The following is a 13,316-nucleotide window of genomic DNA, read 5'->3' as shown; positions in this document are numbered from 1 at the left end:
ATCAGGGCTCACAGTTGACATGAGCTCCTTTAGGCAGAGCTTTATAAGGAGAGTGAAAGAAGGACAAGCAAAGCCTGGGGGAGGAGCCACATTTGGGAATGGACAGATGGTGAAACTATGACTAAAAAGCTGCAAGGAAAGCAAAGAAAATCAGGATAGCACAGTGCCAGGGACACTAAGAGAGAAGAAAGAGTGCAGGAGGGGGCAGCCTGCAGTTTTAAACACCTGAGAGAGGTTAGAAAAAAATGTGAGAATTTGAGACTAGCCATCAAAATTCATTTTTTAAGAAGTCACTGAGCACTTTCAATGGCTTGATGAGAGAGAATATCAAATGACAAAGGTCCTAGGGGTAAGTAGATAGGAGCACGTGATGAGAATGAGATCTGCCAAGTGTGTTAGGGGAGGAAGAGATGCGCAGCAGAGAGGCCTGATCACGAGTGTTTCCTCTTCTCTTTTGTGTTTGGGTGGTGGGGTTGGGGTGTCATTGCTGTCACTGTTTTGAATATTGAACAACCTGAATGTAGGAGGTGGGGAAGGGACCAGTGATCCCAGAGACTGAAAATGTGTAAAAGAGAGTAAAATTTGTAGATATAAGATCTGGAAGGGACAAAGAGCGTGAAGGTTCCTGAAGAAGAAAATCTGCTTTGGAGAGAGAAAGACAGTTAAGTGAACATGAGGTCTTCCATCCTCTGAAAAATCGCAAAAGGCCTCCCAAGAGAAAGGATGAGGCGAGCATGTGAAATCACAGTCCATAGCATTGGCCTGGCATTCAGCACTGAACAAACGTTTGCTGAATGAATAAATGATTCCGTTACTCCAATATGGATGCAGGGCTAGAGTCACAGATGTGTTTGTTGCTGAAGGTTCTTACAATTTAGCTCAGAGAAGAAAGAGCATTCTATAACCAGGGGCTCTAAAGAACCAGAAATAACAGTAAGTTCCACTTGCCTTGAACATCGGAGAAGAGGATGCAATTATATGTCATACCCAAGTTAATTCCACCACACCTGTACACTCGGAAGCCACAGCATCAGCAGAATAATTTGCCATTATGAAAGGCAAAGTACCATAAAGAGAGAGCATTTTCATTTGCATAAAGGAAACTCCGTGACCCTCTTCCATGTGGCCTGCCTCTAATGTCCCCATTTTCTCATGCAGTGACTGTGCCCACCAGCCCAACCATTCTGAAGGCAGCATGCGCTCCATTTCCGGTGACCAGCCAAAGAAGGAAGGTCAGTATATGACCAAGGCAGAGCAAAGATGATCACGCATCCAGCATCAAAACTGAGAGCCTCAGATAACTAATAATGATAGCCAAGGTACCCTTCAGTAGAAAACAGAACAAAACATGCTCCATGCAATGGCAAAAAAAAAAAAAAAAAAAAGACAAAAAAACAGGTACACATGATGTAAACAAAACGTAAAGTAACTAAAAAGAATAGGCGCTTAGTCATTTTTGGAAAATTGGAATGTTACTTACTGCCATTTGTCGATGCCCTTGAAGGGAACCGTGCTAAATAAGCCAGGTCTGCAGAAGCAAATGATTTGGTGGCCTCAGACCTTAGTTGTCTAAGAGCTAGGGCAAAGCAAGTTTCTTAAAATTTCCTGTGCCATTGACCTCTTTGGCATTCTGGTGAAGCCCATGGGCTCCTTCTCAGACTAAAATGTATAAACACATAAAATAAGTTTACAAAAGCAACCGAAATTAAATTATAATTGAGTTTCAGTTTGTGTTTCATAAAAAATAGAGAATTTCTGCTGTGAACCTAAATTCACAGACTCCAGGTTAAGAACCCTTGGTTGTCCCTTTTATAAATAGAACAGATATAATTCATGTTCACCAATGATGATTATTACCAAAATATACACAAGTTTTTGCCTTCTAGAACCATTTGGATGTCAGTGAGAGCTCAGAGAGCAAAGACACAGAACTGTGACTGCAGCTGGCACAGGAAAGATGAAAGTCCACGGATGCAGAGAAATTCTGATACGCTCTGACAAGCAACATCCAAGAAATACACGTTACCACTAAACTGGCTCCTGAAAGTCCTGGAAGAAGGATGAGCACGGTGGTGTTCCTTCGGTGATTCTAGCCTCACATGATTTACTCTCTGTGTCCCCAAAACTCATAATGTGCACGTGACAGTCTTAACTATCCAAAATCATGTTGCCAAGTATGTTTCTTTCTGCAATATTTTGATTAAAATTCTCCCAGAACAAAGATCTGTTTCACCAAAATTCTAAGTTAGGCATTGTTCATTAAAATATTTTAAAATGTTGTTTATAATAATACACATTAAATACTTAAAAAGCAAAGCCACAGAACTACAGATTTCTTTTTGTTTGCTTGGTTGGTTGATTTCGTTGGTATCAGGTTGTCTTTATTGCAAAGGTTGGGAGCAACTGCCTTAACCAAAATATCACAGCGAAAGTGGGCAATTAATGAGATATGAGACAGAAAATAACCATAAAAGAAGCAGTAATCAGGAATAGCTGAGGATCTTCATGACCAAGAATTTGTTATTTTCCCACCTAAAACCAAGTATATTTATTTCCTAGAACTGCCACAACAATTTACCATAGGACTGCTAAAAACCACAAAAATGTATTATCTCATGGTTCTAGAAGCCAGAGGTGAAAGTCAAGGTTTCAGTAGGGTTGGTTCCCTCTCAAAGCTCTAAGGAAAAATCTGTTCCAGGCCTTTCTTGCAGCAACACTTAGCACCCCTTCACCCCTTCACTTAGGTCTGCATAACATCCCTTTGCTTTGGTCTGCTTCTGTCTTCACCTAATCCCTTTCTCTGTGTCTCAAACCATTCTCTTACAAATATCACAGACTTGTGTGTGTCTTACAATATGTAAGACTTGTGTCTTACAAGGACACAAGTTATTGGATCAAGAGTCCACCCTAAATCCAGGATGATCCCAAGATCCTTAATTACTTACATCTGGAAGGACCCTATTTCCAAATACATTCACATTCTCAGGGACTCACAGGGCTGAGGACTGGGATATATCTTTTAGGGGGACACAAATTCAACTTACTATACCAAAGAATCTTAAAATTTCATACATGCTAGCTACTAGTGCTTTTGGTAGATGATGACAGGAGATAATGCAAAGTATAAAGCATTTTTTTTCTTACACATAGTCTCAGTAGATACTTCTGTATTTTTAAAAAACTGCACATCATAAATTCTTAGCACTGCAGATCTGAACAATAAACACGGGGAGTATATGTAGCCACAGAACTGAAATAGAGCTGGTGCAGACTGTGTAGCTGAAACAGAAAGTTAAGATATTTTAGGGACTTAACTTTGAGAAATTATAGACACAAACCAGAAACTCCCAGTAATCATCTCTGAAATGAGCTGTGCCCAGGCCAGTCCTGGAAGGTGTGGGCTAGTGTGGGATGGAAAAACAGGATGAAGACAGATGTCTCCTTAGTCACTGCTGCTTAAGGGTGTTCCTCGTTCTTGAAGGAAACAGGCTGAGTATCACCCACCACGTGTTGGAGCTATGACTGAATTGTTTAAGATATGCTGTCTATATTTGTTCTCAAATTACCACTTTGTGAGTTTTCAAAAATTTATAGTTCATCTAATGGTATGTAGCCAACTCTGCTAAACTAAGGTTTTTATGTTTACATAAAGTCCTAAAAAAGTGGGAAAAAGACTCTTAATGAGGTGTTAAGAAAAATGGTATCTAAGCTGGGTAGACCAACTGATACTTGCATTCAGAAAAGGGAGACTGCTTGATGCCCAAATATGGAAGTTTTTGTTTGGATCCAACACCTCTTTATATACCCTAAGACTCTGAAAGCCAGGGGCCAAGGTACGGTGATGTGGCTTTTGGCCATATATCGAACTTCATGAATATTTTCCATGTCTTCAGGATAGAATGAATATTTTCACCTAAAATATAGAATTATACATTCAAAGGTGTAAATATTTTGTCAGTTTGTTCACCTTACTTATTGATATTATACAGTCCTTGGTAAATTCACAGTCCTTAGATTTATTAAACAGATTAACCCTGCCTTTCCAGAAAGGACCCAGTCTTATTCTTCTTTGGCATCTCCTGTGATGCCTAGCACAGTTCCTGGGGTATAGTGAATCCAAGATCAATAGTAAACTACCAGATTGCCTGATAATTCATACGAACTGCCTATTCCTTCTTATAGAGATGACCACCTGCAAATGTGATCATCTGAGGGGATTTATGATAGAGAAACACAGCTCAACAATTAAGCCTGAGTTTGGGAAACACCTAAGTGTGCTGGTACATTCTATGCCTCAGTCTCCTCACCTGCTGTACATGCTTCAGATTGTTGTTGTGAGGTTTAAATAAATTAATAGTTGAAAAGTGTCCAAAAGGATGTCTGGTATATTGAAATTTCTATATAAGCATTTTTCTTAGCAGTAGTGTTCACATTACTCACTTCCACTAGCCTTCCAGAAATGGATTTGTTTGAACAAGAAAACATAATAATATACCTTTCATCTGCATTGCTGGGGAACAGTGTCTTCCAGATTATTATAATTACTTCCTTTAAGTTGTCAGTCAGTCAATCCATCAGTCAGTATTTATTGAGCACCTACTGAATGCCAGTGACTGTTCTCCAGCAATACAGTAACACAATAGTGGAGAAGAAATGATCTCTGGCCTTCAATAAGCTTAAATTCCAGTGGGAAAAGAAACACATAAAGACATCGATAAAAAGTTAGGTACTTTCAGATAATATGTAGCATGAGGAACATAAAACCATGTAATTTGTGACATACTATGCCTACCTGAATGGTAGTGGATGGAAGAGCTAATTTGAGCTAAGAAGGTCATTAAAAGCAACAAGAAGAAAACCCGAGCTGAGACCAGAATAATGAAGTAGTCACTTGTAGCTCTGAGCAAAGAGTTTCCAAGTAGAAGCAGAAAGATGGGGAAGAGGAAGAAGATCCCTGGAGGAGTGGTCTTTATGCAGGTAGCATGGAGTGGAATCCAGATCATACCTGGAGAAAATGGCCTCAGGGGCAAAAGGACCTGGCAGAGTATGTGAGTATGAATTGGTGGGTTCTTAGAACTAGTGGTAGGAAAATTAGATCATGGTGACTTCACAACATGTGACTGAGTGGGGCAGGAAAGTGGAGATTTAAGGAGTCATTTCAGAGAGTTAGACATTGAATATGCTTGCCAGGTAAAGTAGGATGTCACTTAGTGTAATGTGCTATGTGTGGTCATGGTTTTGAAATGACTCCAGCCAGTACAACTATGTGATTTACTCCTGCAACACTTAGCTGCTTTGAGTGGAGGTGCAAAGTAGGCAGCTGACTGGGGGAAACCAAGGTTGAGATTTTGCCAGATAAGGAAAATGCACAAAGAGATAGCCAAGGGCATCAAAAAGCATTTGAAAGAAAAGAGTCATAGTAGTATATGGAATCTCAGCTGGGTAAGAGAAGTGAAAAGATGGGGGAAGCAAGAGCAAGTGACAAATAGAAAAATAAGTAAGAGCAGGAATTGGAGGTGTTGATGAAGCTAGAAACTAGCAAGAGTGTGACAATAGGGTGAGTGGGCTGAAGGGACAGAGGTCATGATGAGAAAATGAGAGGTTCTAAATGAAAGCGTGGCAGTTATTAGTTATGAAAAGGTGGATATGCTTGTCTATGAGTGGTTTCTTGGGAAGGAAGGTGGGTCAGTATAAAAAAACTGACTTTATGGGACACTTGGGGGTCTCAGTCGGTTAAGCATCTGCCTTCGGCTCAGGTCATGATCCTGGGGTCCTGGGATTGAGTCCTACATCAGGCTCGTTGCTCCGTTGGGAGCCTACTTCTCCCTCTGCCTGCTGCTCCCCCTGCTTGTACTCTTGCTCTCTCTCTCTCTCCTCCCACCCAACAAATAAATAAAACCTTAAAAAAAAAAAAAACCTGACTTTATGACAATCATTTTGGATAGAAATGCCATTAAAATGGTTTTTATACCATTCCTCATATTATTGAAGCACACTAAACATAATGTTTCTTGTCATTCTAGAGCTATTAATATAAAGATTAACATCTTATAACATACATGGTAATTCCCTTAGTATTTCTTGATTATTTTGCTTCTACAATAAAGAATCCCAGATAGTCATATTTGGAGCCCTTGCGTCTGCTTTTTAGAGTTTTCCTGTTTCTTCCTTTTCCCTTTCAGGCAGAGTAGCCTCGAACCTGGACTTCTTAGAATTCACTAAAATGTCCCTGAGTGAGAGGATCTGTCACAGGTACGCTAGGACGGCTCACCCACCAGCTGTGTCTTTCCATAATGTCAGCTGTGTTCAATCATAAAGCAAAGTTAAATTGCAATTACAGAACAGGTTCAGGATTCCAAGCTCAGTGACATCGCACGATGTGATTAAACTTGGCTTCTTACATGGCACACAGAGCAGGACAGAAGACAAGCCATAAACACATAAGGTAACAAAAGGGTGCAGCAAGTGAACAAACCAGGGTCAGTCTGGGGGCATGCAGCTGAGGTAAGACTTCGGGCTGGTCCGGGTCAGCTCTCCACACTCACTGCTTTTCATGTTCAAGCCGGAAAGGATCCCGGTTCTGTTCCAAGATCCATCGGGCGGAGCCTTCGGTGGAAGCTGCCTTTTTTTAAGTGGTCAGATGTAGAGGGGTCATGTCTGAGGAGTCTGACAGTTTGCTGCCCAAATATTCCCTTTTGTAAGGGGATTTAATAGGTTTCAGGCCCCCACAGACTTCCTCTGTTTCTGCCCATTACCAGTTCTGGGGTGTCAGCTGACATTGGTTCCAAAACCTAGTAGGTGCTATACCTTAACTGATTGTACTGCTTGACACAGGCCCCTGCTTGACATGAGAGACTCCATTTTGCTCTCTACAGGGTCTTAATGGCACTACAGTTGAAGTCCATGAACTATACCAAATCTGGGTTTCTTAGGTGACCTTCACTGGCTTCCTTCTTTCCCTCCGGTCAAATGAGGCTTTATTCTCTGAAGGGGAGAAAAGGCACCAGGATCAACAGATGTCAACCTCTCAAAAAAATAATAAGCTTTTATTTCTAGCAAGTGGATTCTGATGGCATTTGACAAACTTCTCTATTTAAATTTCTTGTGCTTAATTAAAACATGTCTCTTGCTTTCTTCTTAAAGGAATAGCCATTAAGATAGGAATGGCCCTGGATTTCAGTTCAAAGTTAAAATAGTTCTGATCTGTTGTTTAAAGTAATTCCCATTTGAAGGACATAAAAAGTTATAACTTACCCCTCCACTACCTCCGAATATTCTTTCCTGTGTGGCCTCCTTCATGTATCAAATCAGTTATATAAATCACTGCTTTACAAAATGCAAGAAAGCACAAATTAAGAATATTCCAAATAGCCGTGGGCCCCACCAAATCAGATATCTACCTAAACAATGCATTTACTTTGTTTTCCTCCACCTCCTTTTTTTAAAAAGTGATTCCAGACTTTTTTTTTTTTTTTAACTTAGGCCATTTGCAAGCATCTGTCCAACATCCCTTTGTCCTGTAATCGTTATATAAAAACACAGGTGACTCTTCTGACGAATCCAAACCCCTTCGGTACCTCCTGTACGGTCCCCAAATGTGAAGAGGGTGTGCTCTCCTTCCTTTTCTATAATGAATACTGGACATCCTCCCACAGCCTGTTTACAAGCGCTAACTGCTGGGACTTAGTAAGATATCTTACTACAAAGACGCTTTCAGAAAGAAGACCCAGGCACTCCATTACATTTTCACAAAATGGACGGAGCTGGGAGGGAAGTAATTAAATGAAAAGGTTAGAGATGAAAAAGAAGTCTGCGGGGGGCGGGGGGGGGGGGAGAAAAAAGCAGAACGCTGGGAATAGCAAGAGATAAGTAGCCAGAGGCATTGGCCTTTTCTGAACAATTTTAGCACAAAAATGTTTGGCAATCAGCAAAGGCAGTTACTTGAGCTTTCCGCTTCTGCTGGGGAAGGGCCGATTTAATCACATCAATATAGTTTTTACATGAATGTTTGCAAAGATCTTCAATTTCTACATATTTCTCTATGGGTTTCTACCAACGCATCATTTTTTCCTTTGAAACACTCACTCATTCATTCATCCATTCATTCACCAAGATTTATGGAGACCCTGCTATGTGCCAGTCACCATTCTAGGTGTTACATACACAGCAGACCATAAACGGCACAAAAATTCTTTGTCCCCCTGGCTCCTGCAATCCAGTGGAAAGACAAACAATAAACATAGTAAATCATTCAATTACAGCACAATAGAAAGTAATGAGAGCCATGGAAACAAAGCGGAGAAAGGGGGGAACAAGTAAAGGGAGCTGGGCCTGTAAGGGCATAAATTCAAATAGGCCTGCTTTGACTGTTCTTGCTGAATTATCTCTAAATTGCATGGTTAAGTGAAAAAAAGCAAGGCATAGAATGTGACTAGTAGGCTACCACTTGGATTTTTTAAGACTAAATAGATACGTTTTTATATGCATAGCCTGTCTGTGAAAGGAATCCAATAAATCATCAACAGGGTTGCCTCTGGGCATGAGAACTCAATATCTGGGGGAAAATGCTTTCTAATGTACTACTTTCAAATCTTGAATTTTGGACCGGTGCATCAATGTTTCAAACATTTTAATTAATCCTTTAAAATGAAGTTTTACATAACCTAAAACAATCTACAGTAGTGAAATCAACTATTTGGCAAATAATCTATATATATATAAAATAAATCATCTATATTTGGCCTTTCCTTACCAGCATGATAAAGTTCTATAGTTATTTTTAAGGCAATCTCAAGGAAGAAAAATAACTCTCAGCAAGTAATTGATCTTTATAAACAGTCAAAAGTATGCAGGAAAAAAAATGTCCTCGTATTTTCATTATTCTTGTCCTTTTCCTCCTGTGATCTGCTTTATACTCATTTCATTGCAAATTCTGTTTGAACAGAACAAAGGATTAAGCAACATTCACTTTTTTTTTTTCCTTTCACTATGTGACAATTCAACAATTCAGCTAACCATCTTCACTGGCACCAGGCACAGATAAGCTCGCTATACTGGATACACCTTTACCAATAATATTTTCAGTACTAATAGACGCTACCACCACTGTTGAAACAAGACTCTCCCAGCAGCTTGGCAATCAGCTTCTTTACCAGGAGACTGAGATAAAGCTTATTTTCAGTTTTTGAATTACAAAAGAACAGCTCTCTTAATATATAAAAATACATATCATTTATCAAAAATTGCATTTACCAAAACATTAACTTCGCTTCATTATTTCATCTCTTCAAACTTTGAAGATCTGTTCTTTAAAAAAAAAAAGATTTTATTTATTTATTTGAGAGAGGGAGAGAGAGAGAGAGAGAGCGCTTGCGCTAGCAGGGAGAGGGAGAAGCAAACTGAGCTGAGCATGGAAACGAAGGCAGGGCTCAATCCTAGGACCCTGAGATCATGATCTGAGTGGAAATCAAGAGTTGGATGCTCAACCCACTGAGCCACCCAAGTGCCCCTGAAGGTCTTGTTCCTTGATTATATCATGGCCAAGTGACCTCCTCTGAGTTTCGCAGGTGCGGCTTAGGCCACTTTCAGATTTCTCTTGGGGAAGGTCAGTCCATAGCTCTGCCAAAGAACCACAGACCCTGTGACTCAGAGAGTCAGAGACTCAGATAGAGAGGACAGCGATTCCTTCCCCATTTCCAAATCCCAGAAGTAGCTGCCCTTTACCTCTAGTCAGTGGCCTTTTAAAGTATGATGATTCACTCATCTCAACTCAACACTCAACTCTTGTACTTTTACCTGCACGGGAGTTTCACAGACTCCAGTCTGTGACTCCTCAGGGCAGGTTTTATTTTTAAATTCTTTATTGTCATTCCTGACATCATCGCCTAGCCCAGTCTCCAAGTATCGGAGTCAAGTGTCTGGCATATTTTCCCATCAGTGCTTTTCTCGGGTAACAGGTAGGTGGCAAAATGTTGTTTGGTTTTGCTTCCTGTTCTGGGTTGGCAGGAATCCTAGAGATTGGTACAGTAAATAAATTCAGGTCATGAACCTGGGTTTAGCCCCTCACAGTTTCACAGTTCCGAGGGGAGAGAAGGCGGTTCTATTAGCCCAGGAGAGTAGGAAAGAAGTAGAAAAAGAAGATGGCTGGGATAAGAAATTAAATTCACATATCCACCAAAAAGTAGTTGCGAAACCTCGGGCAGAGATTATTCACTCAAGTCCCAAATCTGTTACAAGAAAATTCAGAAAGTTGGGGTATTTTTTTTCCCCCCCACAAACAACAAATGTCATCCTCATTCCGGCTGTGCGGTGTGATGAAGAGACCTTAGCAGGCAGTCTGACTGGAGCAGCCAGACTGCGCAGGCGCCCTTCTCACCTCACCCAGTCCCACTTTGTCAGGCAGCACCGCGCAGCTAACCAACACACAATTACTGACACAGGCAACTCAAAAGCCCAGGGTGGAGAACCTCTCCGGTGCAGAGTTCCAACAACTTCAGAAATCTGTCCCTTCTCACCTCTTCACCCTCCTTTGCACTGACTGGCTTCTTTCTCAGGATCACTCTCTCCTCACAGTGACCTAGGTTTACCTTCCCGCAGCCCCACAACCTTCTGTAAAGACCAGGCTTCCTTCTGAGTTGTTCTAAGAAAAGTACTGATTGGCCCAGGCTAGGTCACATGTCGCCACTGAACCAATCACTATGGACAAGGCTCTGTGTTTTGATTGGCTAGGCCTAGGTCATATGTCTGTTCTTGAACCCACCCCCCTAACTCTCAGGGCTGTCACTTCCACCTGGACCACAGGGGCTGCGATTGTGCCAGGGTGTGTTTCAGAGGAAAATAAAGATACGAATAACAGAAAGGAAAAATGGATTCTGCAAGGCTAGGACAAGAAGTCAGTGAAGCAAACGAGGGGCCTAAAATTAAGAAGACATTCATTTTCTGGCTCATGGAGGTCTATTTTGAGAGTGAGCCCCTCCTCAAGTTTTGTGCCCTAGGCTCCCTATTTATCTCACCCTAGTCCTGACAAAATACTCATTATACCCATGTCCAAAAATATCTCCCAGAGTGCCTGAAATCTGTCGCCCCTCCATTAGAGATTTATTTCTTTGGATAAACCAGAAATCTCCAGGATTCCTTCAGTTTTGTTTTGTTTTTCAAAAGCAGCTAGAGGACAAATTTTAAGGTCAATAAGAGCTTCTCATATACATGCTAACTATAGACTATCAAGTCAGTCACCTCGAGAGCCGGCCGCCTTTGATGATGTGTGATGCACTGTAAGGAGAGGCCTTGGAGAAGGGGGAGGAGTGGTCGAGACCTGAGACTGCACAGAAAACAGCCCCTAAAGAGGAGAAAAATGACAAAGAAAAGGAGATACGAGGTTAAAGGCATATTTTCATTCGATCATTTAATACTGGACCTACGCCTACTTGATCAATTTTCCTAAGTTCTGCCACACAGAGAAAGGGAGAGAGCAGGCTGGCAAGTGACGACATGGTAGAAGAGACTCAGGACAGAGTAAATATGGAAATATCTAAACAGGAATGCTTTGGTGTGTGCAACATCTGGGAAGGCTTATCTGGAGTTCTGATGATAAGCTTTCAGGAGAAGGATGAATTCGGCCAACAGCAAAGCCTTGGGTCTTCAGGTTGCTAGCATCTTTGAAAGTTTAATTTTCCCGACAGCAAGGAAAGACTAGGAGAATTATGAATTTTGTGTCCCTTTAGGACCAAGGGAAAAACCAATCTTTAAACCACAAGATAAATAAGCCAAGCACCTCTTAAGTTTAGTACTAATAAAGACAATTTCTTCTATCCTTCATATTCCAGTAATTTCATCTTCCCTTTCTGGGACTCTGGTTGCCTTTGGCAAAGAAAAGAGCTTACATAACTGAAATATATCTGCTTCTCATAAAAATTGGGTTTTAGAACTTTTTGCCCACCCGAAAATAAGTATAAAAAACAATGATTCTGTTATTAGTTGGAGGCTGCATTTGAGAATATGATTGTCCATATGTCAAACAATCATGGATCCAAACACCACCCAGAAACCAGAGTTACCCGGACCACAGACCCAGCTACATGCTCCTGCACCAGATAGGTCCTGGTGGTGTCAGTGTGGATGGCTAGATGCCAGCAACCTTGGGATCTGATAACTCTCTTCCCGTTTATAGAGCAGACTTCTGTATAAAATGGTTTCCTCCGGATGTGTCTCCAGGGAAAGAATGTGATGGTTAGAATGTTTGATGCCCTCAGCAACTATATTTTCACAGTAGTTATTTCTTTTATAGTCCACTGACAACAAACAGATCAGCATTCTGGTTTTAAGTATCAAGTTTAGTGTGCTAAGAATCAAGTTTCTGTGGCCCAAGGCTTAAAGTCAGAAGTTAGACCAGGGGCAAGTAACCAAAACCCTATTGATCAACCATGAGGCCTCTTAGGGACACACCAAGAAAGAAGGAAGCCTCCTTCTTTCCTAGTTGCAACTCTTTCTCTCACCCTCTCAGTCTTCAAGCTGGGAAAATTGACGCTATAACATCAATGAATACCCCTTCAAGTTCTTCCTCATCCAAAGAATACTATCAGATGATCCTTTTACAAAATATAATTAACAGTAAGTTTATTAAGGAGTGCAATAAATCCTGAGTGCCTATTATAAGCAAGGCACTGTGCTAGGTGTGGTGGAGAATCCCAGGCTGAAAAGATACAGTGTCGGCCACTGAGCTGGCCATTCAGGAGAGGAGATATGGACACAATAACTCTCCTAATAGTCAAACCATCCTAACTGCCGTATTGGAACTATCAACTACACTATATGGAGAAAGAAACGTTTAATTGAAACAAGAGGTTCAGGGGCACCTGGGTGGCTCAGTCGGTTAAGCCGCTGCCTTCAGCTCAGGTCATGATCTCAGGGCTCCTGGATGGAGTCCCGCATCAGGCTTTCTGCTCAGCAGGGAGCCTGCTTCCCTCTCTCTCTTTCTCTCTGCCTGCCTCTCCGTCTACTTGTGATCTCTCTCTGTCAAATAAATAAATAAAATCTTTAAAAAAAAAAAAAGAAAGAAAGAAACAAGAGGTTCAGAGAAGACTTCTTGGAAGATGTGGGGTCTGAGCTAATACCACAAGATACTCTGGGGAGAGCTGCAATTCAGGCAAAGGAAGGGTTGGCTCAAAAGTGCTGGGAACAAGACTTCATGTGGCTGAACATCTGGGTATTAGCGAGTAGGCCACGGAACTTAAGACCAGATGGCTGGGCAACAGCCAGATTGGAGGACTCTATGTTCTAAAATGCAGAGTTTGAGAGTGCAAGGGTGCTTTGCCCCA

General features: G+C 41.3%; 1 long non-coding RNA gene across 12 annotated transcripts in view; it reads right to left on the bottom strand.

Annotated features, from left to right (window-relative positions):
* LOC123387001 overlaps nucleotides 1–13,316 on the bottom strand; it is a 319,566-nt gene that overhangs the window by 293,247 nt on the left and 13,003 nt on the right. For 11 of the 12 annotated variants that reach the window (XR_006601307.1, XR_006601305.1, XR_006601306.1 and 8 more), the window contains 3 exons: nucleotides 11,236–11,338; nucleotides 7,255–7,323; nucleotides 6,808–6,984 (listed from right to left, as the gene is read on the bottom strand). This is a non-coding gene — a long non-coding RNA (uncharacterized LOC123387001). The remainder of the gene's footprint in view (nucleotides 1–6,807; nucleotides 6,985–7,254; nucleotides 7,324–11,235; nucleotides 11,339–13,316) is intronic. The other variant, XR_006601309.1, reaches the window with a different exon arrangement.

The sequence above is a fragment of the Mustela putorius genome, unplaced genomic scaffold (genome assembly GCF_011764305.1).
Source record: "Mustela putorius furo isolate JIRA1106 unplaced genomic scaffold, ASM1176430v1.1 tig00003845_pilon_pilon_pilon, whole genome shotgun sequence".
In the NCBI taxonomy this organism is placed as follows: Eukaryota; Metazoa; Chordata; class Mammalia; order Carnivora; family Mustelidae; genus Mustela; species Mustela putorius.
This window is presented reverse-complemented; position numbering and strand designations above follow the sequence as displayed.